Source organism: Triturus cristatus, chromosome 7 (assembly GCF_964204655.1).
Source record: "Triturus cristatus chromosome 7, aTriCri1.1, whole genome shotgun sequence".
NCBI lineage: Eukaryota > Metazoa > Chordata > Amphibia > Caudata > Salamandridae > Triturus > Triturus cristatus.
Window position 1 is genome coordinate 1,215,700,682 of NC_140590.1, and position 22,793 is coordinate 1,215,723,474.

At 50.7% G+C, this 22,793-nt stretch overlaps 1 protein-coding gene across 1 annotated transcript in view; it reads right to left on the reverse strand.

Annotated features, from left to right (window-relative positions):
* LOC146811643 (uncharacterized) overlaps positions 1-22,793 on the reverse strand; it is a 132,255-nt gene that overhangs the window by 7,203 nt on the left and 102,259 nt on the right.

Below are 22,793 nucleotides of genomic sequence, written 5' to 3' on the forward strand. Positions count from 1 at the left end.
TTTTGAGTTCAGTGTAATTGTGTTCAGTGTCAGGTAGTGCGTGCTATGTTGTGTCACACACCCAACAACATAGTATATTATGCTGTTTCTATGTGAAACTTGTGTATTGTGTGTACTGTTAGATGCTGTGATTATAGATGTGTCTGCACAGCGATACCCAACTATAGGACATATCAGTGATGTGTTGGTGTATGTGCAATCTCTGTCTACAATTGCACTGTTGGATTTCATTTGTCTGACATACAAATGTGATTAAACATGCTGTTGTGGCCGCATCTCTCAGCTATAATCCATCCAGACCAATCTGGATTTATGCCCCACCGCAACACAGCGCTAAATATTAGAAGGCTGCATGGAGTAATAGAGCGTAAATCAATTATAGATGAAGACGCAGCCATACTTTCGTTAGATGCAAAGATGGCTTTTGACCTAGTGGAGTGGCCCTTTTTATTTGCAGTCCTTAAACATATGGGGTTTGGGCCAAAATTCTGTGCATGGATACGTCTGTTATATACGCAGCCGATGGCACAAGTTGTAGTCAATGGCCACTTATTGGACGAGTTCCCACTAGGCAGAGGGACTAGACAGGGTTGCCCACTGTCACCACTCCTATTCGCGGAGGTCCTGGAGCCCCTGGCGGCTTGGATTAGGCAGGACCTTACGATACAGGGACTGCGATGGGCCAACAAGTGGGAAGATCGCATTTCGCTATATGCGGATGATATTTTATTGTACCTAACGTCCCCTGCATGATCCACCAACTGTCTTCTAGATATCTGTGCCGCGTACGGGCGGATGTCAGGGTATACCATCAACTGGGGAAAGTCACTGCTTTATGTCCTGCACGGCCCCCCGCCGCGGCTCCCAAGAGGATGCCCACTGCAAATAGTCACGGATGGATTTAAATATTTAGGAATATTTGTTACACATGATCATGCGCTATTCACGGATAAAAACCTGACCCAGCCCCTGGCGCGTTTTAAAAGAGACGTTAAGCATTGACGTACACTACCCTTAACGATCCTAGGGCGGGCAGCCCTATTTAAAATGATGGCGCTCCCCCAGTTTTTATATGCACTGCAGAATACGCCATTCCGTGTCCCAGATGCGTACTTCACAGCAGTCAATGCGGAAGTGACGTCGCTGCTCTGGGATGGAAAAATGCCCCGAATAGCTCTACAGAAACTCACCAGCAGCTGGTACGATGGCGGAATTGCCCTTCCGGATCTAAAGATCTTACTGGGCTTCCCAATTAGTCGCAATCAACCAGTGGCTCCATGTCCCTCATGACGACCCCGCATACAGGTTAGATAGACACCTCCTAGAGCCTTCAGGGATAATGGGTGCTCTATACAATAAGAGGAAGCAACGCAACATTACGGGGCCTACACGACACACACTGCAAATGTGGTATGCGGCGCAACACACACTAGGATGTCACACTGGCGATGTCATTATGGGAGACAGAGCGACTTGGAATGTTGAGAAGGACGAAGGGATTTCGTGGCTGGGATCAAATAGGCATTTCCAAAGTGGGGGACTTGTGGCAGCGAGGTGAGCTGGCTACCTTTGCCCATCTTCAAGCCACTTATGACATGGCCCAGACAGAATTCTTCAGATACATGCAGGTGAGACATGCGCTGCAGTCCCTAATACCACCAGGTACGAGGCCTGAAGAGGCCTCTCCAATGGAGGATCGACTCCTGACGGACCACCTCCGCAAAAGGGCAATCTCATTGACATACAAGAAAATAGTTAATAACCGGAAGGACCCTATGGTAGCGCTTAAGGTTAAGTGGGAACACGAACTTGGAGAGATTGATGAGGCGGACTGGCGGGAGGCGCTAGCCTCCCCCAGAGAAGCTGCAATCCCTTCAAGACTGCGACTAGTCCAATTAAAAATCCTACACCGTACATACTACACTAGGCAACTCCTACATAAAATACGTCGGGCGGACACACCGCTCTGTCTCCGGCAATGCGGGGAGGAGGGCACATTTTACCACACCATCGGTTATGCCCCAAAATAATACAGTACTGGACGGCGGTAATGCGAACGCTGTCCCAGGTCACACAGATCGGTACACTCCCAAGCCCGAGATGTTGCCTGCTCAATATCTGGGAACCTACAGATTTAAATGTGGTGGCTCAAGACTGGGTAACTTTGGGCATGACGATAGCCAAGCGTAACACTGCCCAGCGCTGGGGATCCAGAAACTGCCCCACACTTGATCAATGGTGCAAAGACATGGATACGGCAATGGTGGCGGAAAAGTCAGTATATATCCACCGGAGGTGTCCCAGAAAGTGGGAAAGGGTTTGGGGTGCTGGAACAATTATCGTGGGAATATCTTTGAGCCCCCCCCGCTGGATGAATCGGACACACATATAGGGAGCATGGGTGATGGGACCGCAAGGCTGCCAGAGATGGAACGAGAAGGAGGGCACTATGAGATGTACTGTAATGCTAATGTTGATGCCGGAATAATACAGTTCATAAGTCATACGGAAGTAATATCGATGTCATGCTTTGCAAAATTTTTAATAAAAAGATTATTAAAAAAAAAACATGCTGTTGTGAGCATAGTTATACCCATCAATATGGCGTAAACGTGCTACATGTGCAGCGTTGTGTTTCACATTCCCTCCTGGGAGCAATGAGAACAATCCATGCTTAATAGTGCAAAAATAAGCGAGCTTATCATTTAGTTGCAAAAGTAATTGAAGTACCACCGAATAGATTACTATCCATTTCACAGGAGGAAAGTACATGGGGAAACATTCATTTAACAGTCAATTGGTTAGCCGGCAATAAAAAATAATATTTATGCATTACTCAAATTGTCCACTTCTGCTAATGTGCATTTGGTAGCTATTCTTATTATGAAAAGTACAGGACAGTGCACTAGTCACTTAAGCCCCGCAAGCATTGTCCATCTTGGGTCAATGCAACGAGGTACAGCAAACACGTAATTTACAATTAAAACTGATTACCAATGAGTTTTTTTGTCATGGGATATATTATGCTCTTGGTTCTTTGTCCAGCACGTATGCTGCCCAAAAGCCCCGTCAAAGATCTAAGGGCCAAATTTACCAGTGAGGGCATCAGCATTCAACGGTAGGCAGTTTATCCATTTCACTTCCAATTTACTAAAAAAAACGATTATCAACTGCTTTCGTGGTTCTGCTGATGACAATACTCACTGACCTGGCGGTGCAACATGCATAACTGTCATGACATCAGAATTTTTCATTACATTTGATTTTTGTAGTGATTGGAACAAAAGGGTTCCATTTTAGGTGTTATACCGTGATTGAAGTTTTCAGGAATTTGATTTAAAAAAAGATTCAGCATTCACAGCAATGTTCATACACTGGTATAAGAAGAAGAATGTGGTCACAACCCCTTACTTTCCCCGGATACGTAACCTGAGACGCTAAAAGGCATGCTAATTGCAAGATACTGGGGTAAAACTTCCAGTGTAGTGAGGTCACATATTTTCAAGATATTGGACTAGGTTGGAGCTCTTTGGCGATACACTTCCAATATTAAAACAACCAAGGGAAAACAATTCGTACTGTTAAAGGTTTTCATTTATATTAACCTTTTGAGTATAGTTGTCAAGTTAAGACTCATTTCTACAGCGAAGACTGCCAACAAGAATCTTAAAGTAATAGGTTTCATTCGCACAGAAATGAAATCATAATTTCCCTGCACAACATTTATCAGGTGGGTGGCAAGTCTCTTTTACCCTTTTTTCACGAGACCCTCTTCCTACCCACTGTCCTTAGAGGGACTTATTAAAGGTATCTTTGTTCCACGGGAGAGAGAATCACAACTTTGAACATGGCAGTGGTGTGCTACAGCTCAACTTCCACTTGCAGTCAACCTTCATTTTGAGTCTGCAGGGCAACCTTTATTAAAACAAAATTCAACAACCGACTCCCCTTTCCATTGAAATAATACACGAGAGGCAGAAACGAGATGAAAGGTCAAGCACATACGAATGACTCTACACCCCACTAGTCTTAGGGGGCTCAGTGGGGGCATTTCATTCGGCAGAAGCTCCCAGAACAAAACAAGCACTGGCAAAGCCAATAGGTCTCGTCGATGCAGGAGCAACTGGATTTGGCAATGTGTTGCAGCCATGTTGTACACCAATGTGGCAGCTGTTCAGCACAGCTAACAGTTAGTGGTGTGGGGTGGAGAGATGTTGACTGGAGAGGAGAAGATTGGGGTAAACTGGAGTAGGGCAGATTGAGGTAGAGAGAGGTATACTATAATGAAGTAGAGTGGGGTAGATTGGAGTTGCATGGGGTAGGGTGGAGTGGGGTGAAGTAGATGGTTGTTAGATAGATTGAGAGGGGAGTGGGGTAGATTGATGTGGCATGGGGTAGACTGCGTCAGATTGTATTGTAGTGCAGTAGATTGGAGTGGGGTGAGGCAGATTAGAGAGGAGTGGGTAGGTTAGAGTGTGTTGGGGAAGATTCGAGTAAGGTAGAGTAATATGGGGTAGATTGGGGTAGAGTGGATCGGGGTACATTGGAGTGGAGTGGGGTAAAGTGGGGTAAATTGGGTGGGTTGGTGTGGTAGATTGGAATGGAGTGGGGTAGAGTGGGGTAGAGTGGGGTAGATTGGGGTAGAGTGGGGTAGATTGGGGTAGAGTGGGGTAGATTGGAGAGGAGTGGGTTAGATTATAAATGGAGTGGAGTGAGGCAAATTAGGGTGGAATAGAGTGGGATAGATTAGAGTGGTAGAGTAGAGTGGGGTGGGGTAGATTTGAGTGAGGTAGATTGGAGGGGTAGAGTGAAGTCGGGTAGATTGGAGTGGGGTAGACTGGGCTTGAGTGAGTTAGACTGGAGTAGAATTGGGTATATTGCAAGGGCGGCTCCTCCACTAAGGTGGAGGAGTGTCGCCTTACTGCTTTAAAGCTGTGCAAAGTAAAAATAAAATGAAAATAATGGAATATCCATTATTATCATTTTATTTTTAGTACTGCAATTGTACTGTAGTGTAGCCAGGTTCAGGGCGGGCGGCCTCCCCTGAAGTCAATGCCGGAAGAGGAGTAGTGGCTGCACCTTAAGTGCGCATAACAAACCATCATGCGCACTGTGTATGTTCTCCACAGGCTGTATTATACAGCCTCAGTGGAGAACAGGCTCAGCCTCCATGTCCACGTCTGAGCGCCGAGCCATCGCTGTGATTGGTCCGGGGAGTACGGGAGCTTCTTGGTTCCTGCTCGGAGGAGAGGTGGCGGCTGGCGACAGCGATCACCAGGTAAGTTTGCTTTGCTTTCTTTATTCCCCCCACCTTCCCCTGCCACTGTTCCCTACCAGCCACCAGTGGTAGACTGGAGTGGGGCAGATTGGAGTGGCATGGGTTAGATTGGGGTGGACTAGGGTGGATTGGAGTAGGGTGGATTGGGGTAGACTGGAGTGGGTTCATTGGACTGCAGTCGTGTAGATTCGGGTAGAGTGGCGGGTAGAGTGGAATGAAGTGAAGTGGAGTAGACAGGAGTAGAGTGGAGTGGTCTAGATTGGGATAAAGTGGACTGTGGTAGGTCGGATAGATTAAGGTGGGGGTAGACTGGGGTGGGGTAGATTGGGATGGGGAGATTGGAGAGGAGTACACTAGGGTGGGGTAGATTGGGGTTGGGTGGGTTAGATTGGAGTTGTGTTGGGTAGAGTAGAGTGGGGTACATTGGTGTGGGAAAATTGAAGGGAAAGTGGAATGGGGTAGACTGGGTTAGAGTGAAGTGGGATAGACTGGTAAATTGGAGGGAGTAGATCGTGGTAGTCTTGAGTGGTGTTGATTATGATAGATTGGAGTGGGGTGGGGTATATTGGAGTTGATTTGAGTGGGGTTGATTGGAATGGGGTAGGTAGGAGCAAGGTAGATTGGAGTGGGGTAGATTGGGGTGGAGTCGGTAGATTGGAATAGAGTGGGTTAGACTGGGGTAGATCAGAGTGGATGAGACAGAATGTAGTGGAGTGGGGTAGATTGGAGTGTAGTTGGTTAGACTGGGGTAGATTGTGGTAAATTGTGTGTATTGGGGTAGAGCGGTGTGGGGTAGATTGGAGTGTACTGAAGTCAGTCAGTCAGTCATAAGTCTTTATTTCTATTGTATCAATCATAAAAGACAAAAAGTTACAAAAACTTTTTTAAAAACAGGTCATATTAAAATTCCATGATTTAAAAGAGTATAAAAGTCAACGACCAACATTTAGAAGTAAAGGGCCCTCAGTAAATAAAACACATGATAATTAAAAATTATGAAAATATAAAATAGTACATACATATATACACATACAAAGACATATATATTTGTATATACATATACATACATATATACATAAAAACAATGGTGGCCATAAGACCACCAAAAATCGTATATCTAAATACTTTACACACTAAGTAACACACTATTAGACACAGAAATGTGTGTCGAAGCAAACATAACACTACTGTGCTGGTCCCATGCCCAAACTCTAAGTATAATTATTAATATAAAACCTGACTAGAGTTATGGCCCCTCATATTTTTAGCGCGGATAACCCACATCCAGCTCGGAAATTTGGCAACTGAAATTACGATTGAATCCGGCGTATTAGTCTTCAAAATCCTTAATGCCTCCATGCTTGATCTAGTACCCATATTGAGGCAAATACACAACAGCTTCAGCACTCAACCGACGCACGCCACAACCGAACCACCGCCCCCCACCACCACCCTCCGCGCCTGGACTCCGATCGGCACCGAAGACACCATTCGCATGATGAACTCCATCCACTCCGGATCTCCGACCGACCCCTGCCCTCACCACGTCTTCAACAAGGCCGACGCGGTCATCGCACCCCACCTACGGGACATCATAAACACCTCCTTCGACACCGCCACCTTCCCGGAGAGCTGGAAGCACGCCGAACTCAGCGCCCTTCTAAAGAAACCTACAGCGGACCCCACCGAACTCAAGAATTACCGCCCCATCTCGCTCCTCCCGTTCCCAGCCAAAGTCATAGAGAAGACCGTCAACAAGCAGCTGGCCGCCTTCCTCGAGACGAATGGATCCCTCGACCCCTCCCAGTCTGGCTTCCGAGCCAACCACAGCACCGAAACCGCCCTCATCGCTGCCACCGATGACATCCGAGCCCTGATGGACAACGGAGAAACAGCGGCCCTCATCCTCCTAGACCTCTCCGCGGCATTCGACACTGTCTGCCACCGCACCCTAGTGCAGCGCCTCAGCAATGTCGGAATCCAGGAGAAGGCACTGGAATGGATCATCTCCTTCCTCGACGGAAGAACACAGAGAGTCCGTCTACCACCGTACAAGTCAGAGGCCACCGAAGTCATCTGCGGCGTCCCTCAAGGATCCTCGCTGAGCCCCACCCTCTTCAACGTCTACATGAGTCCCCTCGCGGCCATCGCACGCCAACACAACCTCAACATCATCTCCTATGCCGACGACACCCAGCTGATCCTCTCCCTGACCAACGACCCCGCCGCCGCCAGAGCCAACCTTCACGAAGGGATGAAAGACGTAGCCGAGTGGATGACGACCAGCTGCCTGAAACTGAACTCAGACAAGACGGAAGTCCTCATCCTGGGCTCCTCGCCCTCCGCCTGGGACGACTCCTGGTGGCCCCCCGCCCTGGGCTGCGCACCCAAACCGACAGACCACGCACGCAACCTGGGCTTCATCCTGGACTCCTCCCTCTCCATGACCAGACAAGTCAACGCCGTCTCCTCGTCATGCTTCTACATCCTGCGCATGCTACGGAAGATCTTCCGGTGGATCCCCACCGAGACCAGGAAGACGGTCACCCAGGCCCTCGTCACCAGCCGACTGGACTACGGCAACGCCCTCTACGCCGGAACCACCGCCAAGCTCCAGAAGAGACTCCAGCGGATCCAGAACGCCTCAGCCAGACTCATCCTCGACATGCCACGTCACAGCCACATCTCCGAACATCTGAAAGACCTGCATTGGCTCCCCGTCAACAAAAGAATCACCTTCCGCCTCCTCACCCACGCACACAAAGCCCTACACGATCAAGGCCCGAGCTACCTCAACAACCGCATCAACTTCTACGCTCCCAAACGACATCTCCGATCAGCCAGCCACGCCCTCGCCGCCGTCCCCCGTATCCGAAGAACGACAACAGGAGGAAGATCCTTCTCCTACCTGGCCGCCAAGACTTGGAACTCCCTCCCGACCGACCTGCGCCTGACCCAAGACCACCTCTCCTTCAGGAAGAAGCTCAAGACCTGGCTATTCGAGCAGTAGCGGCACTCCCCCCCCCCCCCCCCTAGCGCCTTGAGACCCTCCGGGTAGGTAGCGCGCTATATAAATGTCTGTGATTGATTGATTGATTGAAATAGGTTTGAGCCATTTTATCCTAGGATGCTTGTAAGCAGGGCATACAACTATTATATGGGCTATTGTTTCAGTCTGTGCTGGGCATGTAGAGCATTTATCAGCCGATGTGGAGTCCCAGCTTTTAAAAAATTCTTTTAACGGGAGGGAACCCACCCTAAATTGATGATACCGCTTCCTATCATGGGGTTTAGTGATCACCTCCCAGTAAGTTTCGAGCTCGGTCTCATGTTTAAGTTCCAAAAAACGCCTAGACATAGTCGACCTTATTGTGGATGAAAAGCGCTTGACCTTAACCATATTCCAGTTTGCTGCTTTATACACTTTTTTAGGTGCAAATGGGTTATGGGCACGATCCTTCCACAGGCTACTCATCCCCATATCAATCAGGATGGTTTTTATCTTGTATAGCCATGTAATTCTACGTGAACAGTCTGCCCCCCTTACTTCGTGCAGTGCATTAACATACAAGGACAACTCAGAGGTAGTCCAAAGCCTACGCCAGAAAGCAACCGGCCGAAATCGCGGTATGTCCTCAATTGCTTGGCAACCCAAATCCAGATATAAGGGCAATAATGGCGTTGATTGTGGAAGGCCTATTAGAGATCTCATAAATTTGTTTTGTGCAACCGTAAGGGATGACAAATCCTCAAAGCCCCATAGCTCAGCACCATACAATACCGAGGAGCTGATTTTTGAATTATAAATCTTTAGGGCAGGGGCAATGGGCTTTGTCTGGGATAATCTCTGTTCTTCGATAAGGACACCTGCTAATTGGGCGTGTTTAAGGGCCAACATATCTACCTGAGGCTTCCAATTTAATCTCCGGCCGAGAGTAATCCCCAGATATGTGAAAACTTCTATCTGCTCAAGGAGGACATTATTCATAAACTCTCCCTTTAATTACTTTATGTTTGTGGAGGACCATAAACTTGTTTTTTTCCACATTAACCTCTAGCTCGTTGTCATGGCAAAATACCTCGAAGCGGGATAGGGCGGACTGTAGCCCTATTTGAGTTTTTGACAATTTCAAAGTATCGTCCGCAAACATGAGCAGGGGTATCTTCATACCAGCCAGTGTAGGGGCATCCGTGTGATAAGTAGAAAAATACTGAAATGCCCTGTTGATAAATAAGGAAAACAGGGTGGGGGCCAGCACGCACCTTTGTCTTACCCCCTTTAAAACCGGGAACCTGTCCGTGACATTCCCCTGCATACCCCAGCGAACCTGTGCATAATTACAATTGTGTAACTTGACTAAGATAGCCAATATTTCCGATGGCATTCCCATGTCCACAAATGCACTCCACATTTTGGTTCGAGGGACCAAATCAAAAGCAGATTTAAGATCTATGAACGCCGCGTAGATTGTACCCTCTCCAATAATAACAACCCTCCAATAGATAAGCATAAATCAAAAACTTGATCAATGGTACTGGTGTGTGAGCAGAACCCCGCTTGAAATGGGGACAAGATGTTCATATCGTCAATCCAAGACTTGATTCTGCCCAACACTAGTCTAGTAGCAATTTTTTGAATGGAATCAATAAGGCTTATCGGCCTGTAGTTGCCTGATAGGGAACGGTCACCCTTTTTAAATATCGGAAGGATTTATGCACCTGCCCAAGTATTTGGGAGTGGTGCACCGGTTGCTATTGCATTTGCAAGCACTTGGATATATGTTACCCATGAATCCTTGTCATGCAAAAACAGGTCTGCCGGTATGCAATCTGGTCCAGGGCCCTACCTCTCGGGATTGACTTAAGAACAGATGCAGCCTCTAAACTACTAAAGTGCAAAGGGGTGGTTGGGGTGGGCAATTGAAGGGTGGCATTGCTATCAATGGAAGCAGTAAACTGGGCCTCGAAATGCGAGACCCACAACTCGGGGGTTACATAATTGACTGGTATTTGGTTTGATAAACCACTACCCCAGTTAAGAGCTGCCAAAATTTGATCATATTTTTCTCATTGCTTACTGAAACCAGATCTTGCCAGTGTTGCTCACCCCAATCCTTCTTAGCCTGAAGTTGGGCTTTCTTATACCCAACTCTCGCCTTTTTAATGCTTACCATATCTCTAGATCTAATTACTCTCGATAGTAGCTTGTACGCCTCTCTGCACGATTTGTTGTACCAAGAGGCTGGGCTATGGCATATTTTTTTCCTCTGAATAAAACTTTTAATAAAGAACTTTTTAAGGTTCGTAAAAAAATCATTATGTACCTGAGGAATCATTGCATTAATATCCTCCTGGGAGTCACAGAATTGAAGGGTCGCTATCGAATTGGCGACCAGTAACTTCATCTGGTCAAGATCCTCATCATTATCTATAACCTTGGCTCATCTAACTCTCCTAGAATCATTAGTGAGCACAACACCGACTGCAGACAACTCAGTGGGCTGGTGTCTGGGGTTACATAAGCCTTGCACCTGGAGAGTTAGCACCAGGGGGTTGTGGTCACTTTCATTCCGTTCCTGTACTTCCATGTCCACTACGACTGACCAAAATTCTAGGTTAATAAAAATATAGTCTATCCGACTACTTCTTAACCCATTGTCAAAAGTGTGGGAACCCTTTTCGTCTGAATGAGTCATCCCATTGGCTGCCCTCACACCCCGTTCCAAACACATCCCTTTAAGCTGCAAGACCGCCTCAGTCCATTAATTAATTGGGCACAAATCTAGTTGCGGAATGTTCCACTGTGCATCCTCCTCAGCACTAAGGTTGCCGTCCTCATGATCCAATGGTTCAAAAGAACAATTAAAATCTCCTCCTATTATCAAATTACTACGGCCCCTATTATTACCAATAAAGCTGTCGAGGATAGTAACAGTGTTCGATCCTCTGCCACCTGGCATTCCCCTTGCATATACATTAATAATCACTATGTCTGGCTCTGATGCCAACCGAAGCCGGATAACCATAATATCTGGACAGTCAATATAAATTTCCTCAGCCTTAATACCAGCAGGCTGTCGAATCCAACATGTAAGTCCACCCATGGGTCTACCTTTCTGTCCCCTCAAAGCTCCCTTTGAGAAATTTAAAAAACCCGGATGGTATATTGGATCCAGGGACCACGTTTCCTGGAATAGCCAAACGTCGTATTTTTCAATGAAATTTACCCACTCTTGTGAGGGGGTTTTTGCAGATAAACCCGCTATATTCCAGGAGACTATGGATAGGTTAAATTTTAAATTCCTCGGGGCTATGACGTTAGAAGCTACTGCTACAGGGGGAACCATAACATTACCCAGGCCTTCCAGACCTGATTCTATGGTGTGTGGGGATGGTCCTACCAGTTGAACTATAGTAGGACCCCCTCACTATCAGCCGCCAAACTAGTTTCCAACCCAGTCTGTAGATCATCCCTCAGATAACTTATCATGTTCAAACCTGACCCCTAACTCCACGTCAGCCCCAGATTGGAAAAGCTCTACACGTTTATATAAATCTAAATCAGACACCCTACTTCCCATACAAACATGAACATCATTCATGGCAGAGTGGAGTGGATCGGGATAGAGTAGGGTAGGGTAGATTGGAGTAGGGTATATCAGGGTAGACGAGTGGAGTGGGGTAGATTGGAGTGAAGTGGGGTAGATTGGGGTAGCATAGAGTGGACAGGCTTAGAGTAGAGTGGAGTGGCATAGAGTGTTTTAGAGTTGTGGCGTGGAGTGGTATCCCGTAGAGTTGAGTGGAGGGTTGTAGAATGCAGTGGTATAGAGTGGAGGGACACAGAGTGTCAGAGTGGAGGGTCATACAGTGGAGTAGAGTGTTGTACAGGGGAGTGGTGTAGAGTGGTGTACTGCGGAGTATGCATTGTGTGGTAGCGCACTGCCAATACAGTAACACTTTTTTAATGTAAATGACCATTACATGTGCACAGACAAAGATTTACTGCACACAAATGATGATGTGTGGAAAACTCATCACCCAGTGGACTGATGTGTTGGAACCTTATTCAAATATTCCACCACACTTCAGAATTACAAAAAAATAAACTTAATTTGTACTTAATTCTGATATATTCTAGGCATTGAAAAGTTTTGTTTTGTGATAGATAAAAGCCTTTTGTTTTACCAGCAATATTGTCCTATAAATTCTCTCACTTTGAAGTCAGAGAAAGACAAGAAAACACCAAGCTCCCTCTGAAGACAAAGCATGATATTTGATCTCTGTCTTTGAATGCACAACAAATGTGGCAAGACAAGAACAAAGTTTAAAAGCCTATAGAAAATTAGCACTTGGAAGGCTACCGCAGTAAACAAGAGATGCTGCACCGGACAGACAATCTCAAGCAAAACAGCCTAAAAACAAAATCAGTCCAGATAACAGAAAGCAAGCAAATGTAAGTTACAAACCACAAAGTCAATAGTCATCAATAGACGGAATGCATTCCCAGGGAAACTTTTAGAATGCCCACAAAAAGCCGTTAGCAAACCAGACAGCTCAGCTCTCTGGTAGGTTACGACCTAAAGCTAGATTGCAGAGAACTGGTGACACCGGTCTAAAGCTAATCACTTCAGACTACAAAGAATACTTCTATTGACCCAGTGTCACTTTTTATGGAAATTTGGAGAGCACAAGCAGTGGCTGACGCACTATATGGTTCTGAACTTTGGGGTCATATTCATGTAGAGTGTTTGGGGGTCACTGAGAATAAATTTCTGAGGGCTGCATTAAAACTTCCCCAAAGTACACCTTTAGTCTTTTTAAAAATAGATCTGCATATGCAACTAATTACTGCCAAAGTCCGGCCCAAACCCATTTGGTATTGGCTGAGGTTATGGATAACTGAAAAGCTGGAACCATATAGGATAGGGCTCAAGGACATCTTTGGTATTCAAGGCAGAGTAGTGTCACTACCCTGGCTGAAGTGCATTAAGCAGACCCTACATAATCTAGGTCTGACTTTTAGAAACATCCTACATCATCACTTCTTCTTCCATTACATCGGTGAAGCTGGTCTTTTGGGAAAATGAAAGGATGAAAATAACTCAATCATTGTATCACTGTACGTTGACTGACCATTTCTTAGAGCTAAAGCTTGCACCGAAATTTGAGCTGTTCCTCGACTAAATTACCTCCTTCCACCATTTACTAGAACTCTTTACATAAGATTCAGGCTGGGAACTTTAAAGCTTGCAACCTTCACTAGTAAATGGAGGCGTCTATTAGAGGGTTGCATGCTATACTCTGCGTGCAGGGAGACAGATGAACAGCTCTTGTTCTTCTACCCATTGTAAGCAAGACAACGTAGGCCATGGGCTGCGCCCCTTTGCAGACTCTTGGGAATTCAGTAATATAAAATGGCTCTGAGAGTTTGTAGGACTGATACAAGGCTGTGTATGTTTTTTCCCCATTTTTAAAAATCTTGAATCAACATGGACCATTCGTACCAAGACTGTATCACAAGTGGCATCTAACTGTAACTGTGTCTGAAGTTTAATCTGGTCATTGGAATATTAGATGAGTAGATAGTCTTGAATGCAGGCCTGTGTTACTGTTAGTAACACTTACTGTACTTGATTATTCTGATAGTGGGGACCATTATTATTGATATTTCTGGCAACAGCTCTCCACTATTGTTGATGCTCTTTTTATTTCAAAGAAGGAAAAAATGTGTTGAATTAATTCCTAATTTTCATCACTGTGAGACCGGCCTCGTGGCGTGTGCCCTCCCGACCAGCAAGCCACCCCACAACCGCACCTAATTCCCGATGACTTCCGGCCACCATGGCCCAACAACTCGATGGCCGGCCGGGGCCCTAGCCAACCCCAAGCCAGACCCAGAGGCGCCGTTCCTGTCAAACCTCTGGTCTCCTCTCAAGGAGAGTTTCGATCGGCCCCCGGGCTCCCAGTGAGCGGGCGCCTCGCCTGCTGGGCGTCTGGAATCCCTCCCAGATCCACCTGAACAGATCAAAGGGCCGAGCGACAGGAAACCCCGACACACCGCCCCCAGGCACCAAGACCCCTCTCTGCGAGGACTCCGGACTTCAAAGAGGAGGGGGGAGTATAACAAGGGGTCCTGGAAGGACGGGAGGCAGAGAAGACCTGGACCTACGAGAGCCCTGCTGACCTGGTCGCGGCTCGATCGACCCCTGAAACCAAGGACGCTACCTGACCCACGGAACCATCTGAGCCCTGCTGACGCTGTCGCGGCTCCCCGAACTCTGAACCACCTGAGCCCTGCTGACGCTGTCGCGGCTCCCCGAACTCTGAACCATCTGAGCCCTGCTGACGCTGTCGCGGCTCCCCGAACTCTGAACCACCTGAGCCCTGCTGACGGTGTCGCGGCTCCCCGAACCCTGAACCATCTGAGCCCTGCTGACGCTGTCGCGGCTCCCCGAACCCTGAACCATCTGAGCCCTGCGGACGCTGTCGCGGCTCCCTGAACCATCTGAGCCCTGCTGACGCTGTCGTGGCTCCCCGAACTCTGAACCATCTGAGCCCTGCTGACGCTGTCGCGGCTCCCCGACTCCGAAACCACCTGTGCCTGCTGAGTGTCTCGCGGCACTCTCCTCCAGGAGAATCGGCAGCGATTGTCGAGGGAAACAACATCCCCCAGCTCGAGGATTGAGAGCTGTGCGAAGGACACTCCGCAGAGACACTGAACTCAAAGACTGTCCCGCTACCCCCATACCCCAATCACGAGATCGCCACCGCTTGTGGCCCTGATTCAATACCTGCATTTCGGATCATAAAGATCCCTTGAACCTATCGATAAAGTATATCGTCTTACGAAGAACTACTGTGTGGTGTCCCTCTGTCAGATAGTGTAAGCTCAGCGTGCGCGATCCTAGGCACGAGACCCTTCCAGGAAGGGCCTCCCCACACTTGCTCGGCCTAAACTCTGGGAGAGGTGGGTCAAAGGGTGGTCAGGACGTATTCCTAAGCCCCCCGGAGAACACCTTTCCAACATTTGGTGGCAGACGACGGGATCCGAGCCAACACCTGGAGATCGTGCAGTAAACGGCTGACGCACTACCGACAAGAGATGGAAGGAGAAACCTCCCTAGGTGCCGCAGGTACCAACACAAGCCCGACATTCCGAGAGGACCAGTTGGAATATTATACGCACCGAGAATAAAAACAATTCTGCAAAGACCTTGGAATCGCTACCACCGGATTAAGCACGAAAGAAGATTTCCAGGGAGCATTGAAGACCTGGGTCGAGGCAGGAGCTTCCCTGGACCAAACAGAAGGAGAGCCGCCAAACGAACCACGAAGCGTCCCGGTAAGGAGCAGCGCCCCAGACAGGGGCCTATCCCCGGAGGAGCTAGCGGACCGAGAAAGGAGCCGCAACCACGAACTAGAACTAGCAAAACTGAAAATCGATGGAGAGCTAAAACTGGCCGAGAAAAAGTTGGCGGTAGAACAATTACGCCTACAAGGAGCACCTGAGGAAAAGAAACGCCAGAGAGAACACGAAGAAAGAAAACTTTAACTCGAACACGAACGCAGCCTGAAGGGGATCGAGCTCAAGGCTAAAAGTGAGGAGTCCAGACCCTCGGGAAACCAACCACCCTCCTCCACCGTGGAACCAAAGGTCCACATCCCTAAGGATGTGGTGAAGGAATATTACAAGAATGACGACATCCAGCAATGGTTCAAGGCCTACGAAGTGGCCATGACCTCCCACCGAGTTCCACAGAAAGACTGGGGGGCTGGTTTGTGGGGCCGGTTCCTGAGCGAGGGGAGATACCCTGCTGGACCTGCCCTCCACGGTGCTGAACTCCTACAGTCACATGAAAGACGCCCTAGTAGCCAGATATGGGCTCACCCCCGAAATGTACCGGCAACGGTTTCGAGACTGCAAAAAGATACCCGGCACCAAATGGGTAGAGTACGTGAACTTTTACAGCCGGGCCTTGGACGGGTGGATCAAGGGCAGCAAGGTCTCCACCTTTGAGGAGTTGTTCGACCTGATCGCATGGGAACACTTGTCCGCCAATTGCTTTGTGGAATTACGCCAGCACCTCCTGGACAGCAAGCTCACTGACCCACGAAAACTGGGCGTCGAAGCGGACCGTTGGGTGAACACCCGGGCCTCCCGGGGTCCGGTGGGAGACTACGGTCGCTACAGTCAGGGACACCCCCGCCAGAGGGGTGGAGGGAACCAAGGCCGACCAAGAGAACCCCCGGGGGGTTCCCAGCACAGTCCCCCCAGAGGCCAACCTCCGCACTTTCTGGCCCCCCCTCCAGCTAGCACTGGGCCACCGGGGAGGTCGGGACCCTGAGTCAAGATCACCTGTTTCCGCTGCCAACAGACCGGACACTATGCCAGTGACCCCCAGTGTCCCATGTACCAACGACCCGCAACGACAACCCCTCCGGCTCGACAAATGGCCTCCGTAGCCCTAGGAGAAGAGATGGAAGACTCCGAAGAGTGGGAACCGGTCGCCATGGCCCTGGTCTCCCTAGGGGACCGCAAAATGGTCCCCGGAACGCCCCTACCCGCCAACAAGAAGTACCACCGACAGCAGGTGACGGTCAACGGTCACCGGGTCGAGGGCCTCCGCGACACCGGGGCAAGTGTCACAGCAGTCCACTGCCACCTGGTCTCCTAAGACCAGATCTTGCCCAACGCCTTCTGTCCAGTCATATCTTCGGACAATTCCGAGAGCCTATGCCGGATGGCCCTGGTACCCTTCGAATGGGGGGGGGAGTCGCCGGTAAATTGAGGGTGACAGTCCGAACCTCCCAACCCGTGGACTGCCTCTTGGGCAACGACCTCGAGAGTTCCCCGTGGGGACAAGTGGAACGAAGAGCCCATCTAGAGATGATGGGCCTACCCGAATGGGTGTGCGCCACCACGCGCTCTATGACTTGCCGATTGCCTTCCTCCGAGGGAGTTGAGGCCATGCCGCTGAACACAGTCGCCGTCCCCGAGGTCCGGGACGCGCTGCCCGAGCCCGACGACCCTCTTCCGGAAGAAGAAACCGTTTCCGATGACGGGTCAGTGCATCCAGATCCCGAGCCCCTGACCGAGCTCGAGGACCTGCCCGAGGTGGCCCAGTGGCACTGCGAGGGGGGTCCCTCCCGAGAAGAATTCTGCCAGGAACAAGCCACCTGCCCTTCCCTCATTGGACCCTGAAAGCAGGCCGAAGCCCAGGCAGCAGGCGACCAGTCCGGAACACACTGGATATATTGGGACAACGGCCTCCTGTACAGCGAACAGAAGTCGGCCGAGCTGGGGTCGGCCCGAGTACTGGTGGTACCCCTGCGCTTCCGAAGTCTCCTCCTGGGCCTAGCCCATGATGTACCCCTGGCAGGACACTTAGGCCAAGACAAGACCTACCAGCGACTAGTTACCCACTTCTATTGGCCCAAGATGCGAGCGAATGTGGAGACCCACTGCAAGTCATGCCCCACGTGCCAGGCCAGCGGAAAGAGTGGGGTAAGCGCAAGGCTCCGCTACAGCCCTTCCCCGTGGTCAGTACCCCTTTTGAGCGGGTGGGAATCGACATCGTGGGACCCCTGGATCCCAAGACTGCCCAGGGCCACCGGTTCAACCAAGTTCTGGTGGACCATGCCACCCGCTACCCCGAGGCCATTCCCCTCCACACAGTGACGGTCCCCGTGGTAGGCCGGGCCTTGATGGGGATCTTCTCGCGCGTGGGGTTTCCTCGCGAAGTCGTGAGTGATCGTGGCACGAACTTTATCTCCAAATACATGAGGTCCCTATGGCAGCAGTGCGGGTATCATACAAGTTCACCACCCCATACCACCCCCAAGGGAATGGCCTAGTCGAGCGATTTAACAGGACCCTGAAGGGGATGATCATGGGCCTCGAAGAACCCCTACGCCGGAGATGGGACGTCCTCCTCCCGTGCCTCCTATTCGCCTACCGAGAGGTTCCCCAAAAATCTCTGGGGTTTAGCCCGTTTGAGTTACTGTACGGACACCCCGTCCGGGGGCCCCTGAGCCTGGTTAAGGAGGGCTGGGAAACGACTCTCCAGGGGACTCCTCCTGACGTGTTCCGCTATATCCTGGCGCTTCGCAACCAGACCCGGAAATTCCGAGAACTCGCCGAGGCAAACCTCGAGGCTAGCCAAGAAGAGATGAAGCGCTGGTATGACCTGAATGCCACGCTGGTCGAGTTTCAGCCGGGCCAACAGGTCTGGGTCATGGCCCCGGTGAAACCCTGCGCCCTCCAAGACAAATGGACTGGTCCCTTCAAGGTGGTCGAGAGGAAGAGTCAAGTCACATATCTAGTTGATGTACAGTCCCCGCGGAACCCCCTCCGGGTCCTCCACGTGAACCGCCTCAAACCCCACTTTGTGAGGACGGAGTTGAGTTTGCTTGGCCACCGACGATGGGACTGAAGAAGACACAGAGCCCCTTCCAGACCCCCTGTGTGCTAGAGAGACAGATGGCTCCGTAGAGGGGGTGAGACTGTCCACCACCCTCACCCCCCAACAGTCCGACGACTGTCGCCGGCTACTAAGACAATTCACAGACCTCTTCTCCCTAACCCCTAGGGTCACCGACTGGTGTGTCCACGACGTAGACACCGGCGACAGCCCGCCCGTGAGACAGCGAGCCTACCGGGTCCCTGACAGGGTCCGCACCTGCATCCAGACCGAAGTAACCAAGATGTTGGCCCTCGGGGTGATTGAACCCTCCGACAGACCCTGGGCCAGCCCGGTAGTCCTGGTCCCGAAGGCGGCCGCCCCTGGTGCCACCCCCGAGCTGAGATTCTGCGTGGACTACCGGGGACTTAACGCGGTCACCCGAGCGGACGCTCACCCGATCCCCCGCGCAGACGAGCTCATCGACCTCCTCGGGGCCGCTCGCTACCTTAGCACCTTCGCCCTAACCTGCGGATACTGGCAGATTGCGCTCACTGAGGGAGCCAAGGAGCGCTCCGCCTTCTCCACCCCAGATGGGCACTACCGCTTTAAAGTGATGCCGTTTGGAATGAAGAATGCCCCGGCCACCTTCCAGCGGCTGGTGAACAGGGTCCTGGCCGGACTAGAGGAGTTCAGCGCAGCGTACCTAGACGACATAGCAGTATTCAGCTCCCAATGGACCGACCACCTCCAGCACCTCCGGCAGGTGCTGCTGGCCCTGCGCCAGGCCGGCCTAACCATCAAAGCCAGCAAATGACAAATTGGACAAGGCTCAGTGGTCTATCTGGGGCACCAGGTGGGAAGCAGGCAGGTCGCCCCCCTCAAACCGAAGATCGACGCCATCTTGTCCTGGGAACCCCCAATGACCCAAACAGAAGTCCGGGCCTTCCTGGGCCTCACCGGTTACTACTGGAGATATATTAGGAATTATGGCAGCATCGCAGGCCCCCTCACAGAGCTAACCTCCAAAAAACACCAGAAAAAGATACAGTGGACTCCCCCGTGCCAAAAAGCGTTCGACGCCTTGAAAGCCGCTATATGCACTGCTCCGGTGCTCAAAGCCCCCGACTACTCTCAGGAGTTTGTGGTCCAGACCGACGCCTCGGAACACGGCGTCGGGGCAGTTCTCTCCCAGTTCAACGACAAAGGCATACATCAGCCCATAGCCTTCATCAGCCGAAGGTTGCTACCTCGAGAACAGCGGTGGAGCACCATTGAAAGGGAGATCTTCGCAGTAGTCTGGGCCCTCAAAAAGCTACGGCCCTACTTATTCGGAACCCACTTCCGAGTTCAAACGGATCATCTGCCCTTGCGGTGGCTGATGCAAATGAGAGGAGAAAACCCCAAGCTGCTACGATGGTCAATCTTCCTCCAGGGGATGGACTTCACTGTGGAGCATCGCCAACGCGGACGGCCTGTCCCGATTCTTCCGCTTCAGCGAAGAGAACCCCCAAGTGGATGGGTAGTTCTCCCCGCCTTTCAGCTGGGGGGGGGGGGGCACGTGTGAGACCGGCCTCGTGGCGTGGGCCCTCCCGACCAGCAAGCCACCCCACAACCGCACCTGATTCCCGATGTCACAGACTTCCGGCCACCATGGCCCAACAACTCGATGGCCGGCCGGGGCCCTAGCCACCCCCAAGCCAGACCCAGAGGCGCCGTTCCTGTCACACCTCTGGTCTCCTCCCAAGGAGAGTTTCGATCGGCCCCCGGGCTCCCGGTGAGCGGGCGCCTCACCTGCTGGGCGTCTAGAATCCCTCCCAGGCGCACCTGAACAGATCAAAGGGCCGAGCGACAGGAAACCTCGACACACCGCCCCCAGGCACCAAGACCCCTCTCGGCGAGGACTCCGGACTTCAAAGAGGAGGGGGAGTATAACAAGGGGTCCTGGAAGGACGGGAGGCAGAGAAGACCTGGACCTACGAGAGCCCTGCTGACCTGGTCGCCGGCTCGATCAACCCCTGAAACCAAGGACGCTACCTGACCCACGGAACCATCTGAGCCCTGCTGACGCTGTCGCGGCTCCCCGAACTCTGAACGACCTGAGCCCTGCTGACGCTGTCGCGGCTCCCCGAACTCTGAACCATCTGAGCCCTGCTGACGCTGTCGCGGCTCCCCGAACTCTGAACCACCTGAGCCCTGCTGACGCTGTCGCGGCTCCCTGAACCCTGAACCATCTGAGCCCTGCTGACGCTGTCGCGGCTCCCCGAACCCTGAACCATCTGAGCCCTGCTGACGCTGTCGCGGCTCCCCGAACCCTAAACCATCTGAGCCCTGCTGACGCTGTCGCGGCTCCCCGAACTCTGAACCATCTGAGCCCTGCTGACGCTGTCGCGGCTCCCCGACTCCGAAACCACCTGTGCCTGCTGAGTGTCTCGCGGCACTCTCCTCCAGGAGAATCGGCAGCGATTGTCGAGGGAAACAACATCCCCCAGCTCGAGGATTGAGAGCTGTGCGAAGGACACTCCGCAGAGACACTGAACTCAAAGACTGTCCCGCTACCCCCATACCCCAATCACGAGATCGCCACCGCTTGTGGCCCTGATTCAATACCTGCATTTCGGATCATAAAGATCCCTTGAACCTATCGATAAAGTATATCGTCTTACGAAGAACTACTGTGTGGTGTCCCTCTGTCAGATAGTGTAAGCTCAGCGTGCGCGATCCTAGGCACGAGACCCTTCCAGGAAGGGCCTCCCCGCCCTTGCTCGGCCTAAACTCTAGGAGAGGTGGGTCAAAGGGTGGTCAGGACGTATTCCTAAGCCACCCGGAGAACACCTTTCCAACAATCACACTAAAGTACACTTGTATTGTATACAAGATTGTTATGCAAAATGTTTATAATTGCATTTCTAGACAAGTCTTTTTGGTCCTAAATCTTGGTTGCTTGAAACGTTGCTTTGTAAGAGTGAATGAATACTATAATGTTCATTATGCTTATGTTGCTTTTAAAGTCCTAAATTAGGGGCCAGATGCACAACCGTTTTTAGCGGTCGCAAGCCGAAAATCGGGCCGTTTGAACCGCAAAAAGGGTTGTATGTACAAACCCTATTTTGCCAGTTGGTAACCTATTACCGACTTGCTAAATAGAGTTTGTGAGTCACTATTAGGAAGGGGCGTGCCAAGGGCATCCCTTCCTAATAGTGAGTCACAGGGGGGTGTAGATTGTTTTGTAACTACATTTGCGGTTGGTAAACAATCACAGTTTACCTCCTACTTCAAGTAGGTGGTAAGCCAGGCACAAACGAGGAGGGGTCCCCAGGGGACCCCTTTCCCTTTGCGAATGTATGCAAAATATTTTTTAAGAGCAGGCAGTGATCCCAGGAACCACTGTATGCTCTTAAAAAATGAAAAGAACGCTTATTTTCTTTTAAACGCAACCCATTTTCAATTGATACAAGCACTGGCATAGCCAATTGGTCTCGCTTTTGGGACCTTCTAAGTATTTAGTTATGCAGCACAATATCCTTGGTGCAACCACAACAACTGTTGCGTGGCTAAACACTTATAAGGTCCCAAAGGCAAGACCTATTGGCTATGCCAATGCTTAGTGTGGTGGTGTGTGGTTGTGTGTGTGTGTGTGTGTGTGGTTGGTTGTGTGTGGTTGGTTGTGTGTGGTTGTGTGTGTGGTTGTGTGTGTGGTTGTGTGTGTGGTTGTGTGTGTGGTTGTGTGTGTGGTTGTGTGTGTGGTTGTGTGTGTGTGGTTTTGTGTGTGGTTGTGTGGGTGTGGGTGCTGTTGTGGGTGTGTGTGTGGATGTGTGGTTGTGTGTGGTTGTGTGTGGTTGTGTGTTTGTGTGTGTGTGGTTGTGTGTGCGCGGTTGGGTGTGTTTGTATGTGTGCGGTTGTGTGTGGTTGTGTGTGTGCAGTTGGGTGTGGTTGTGTGCGTGGTTGTGTGTGTGGTTGTGGGTGTGGGTGTGTGTGGTTGTGGTTGTGTGTGTGGTTGTGGGTGTGTGTTTGGTTGTGGGTTTGGTTGTGTGGTTGGTTGTGGTTGCGTGTGTGTGGTTGTGGATGTGGTTGTGTGTGCGTGGTTGTGTGTGTGGTTGTGTGTGTGGTTGTGT